We start from the raw sequence: 509 nt of genomic DNA, 5'->3' as shown, positions 1-509 counted from the left end.
CTGATTTGAGTTAGGTAGAGCATTGATTGAGCGTTAGGTCATCCTGAAAGAATTTACGCTGAGCTACATTAGTTACTATTACGGCATTGGAGGGGAGAAATTCCAAAGAAAACACCTCCCTAAAACCCTGAACCTATCTTTGAAGAAGCTCTAGCAGATCTGACAGACGAGGACACTGAAGTCCCACCCCCCACGCCCAAGTCTCCTCAAGGACTATGCTGACAAGATCAGTAGTGTGGTCAGGCCCTTGTTCAACCTGAGCCTGAGCATGGAGAAAGTCCCAGCCCTGTGAAAGACCCGTGTGGTCCCGATACCGGTACCCTGTTGCCTCGACTTCTCACCTGATGAAGACCATGGAGAGGATCATCCTGCGACACTTGTGACCCCTGGTGGACACACAGCTGGACCCCCTGCAGTTTGCTTACCGGCCTGGGATTGGGGTGGACGACGCAGTGATCTACCTGCTGCACAGATTGCTGCTACACCTGGAGGACAGCGGGAGAACTGTG

This window comes from Etheostoma spectabile, chromosome 8, assembly GCF_008692095.1.
Source record: "Etheostoma spectabile isolate EspeVRDwgs_2016 chromosome 8, UIUC_Espe_1.0, whole genome shotgun sequence".
In the NCBI taxonomy this organism is placed as follows: domain Eukaryota; kingdom Metazoa; phylum Chordata; class Actinopteri; order Perciformes; family Percidae; genus Etheostoma; species Etheostoma spectabile.
This window is presented reverse-complemented; position numbering follows the sequence as displayed.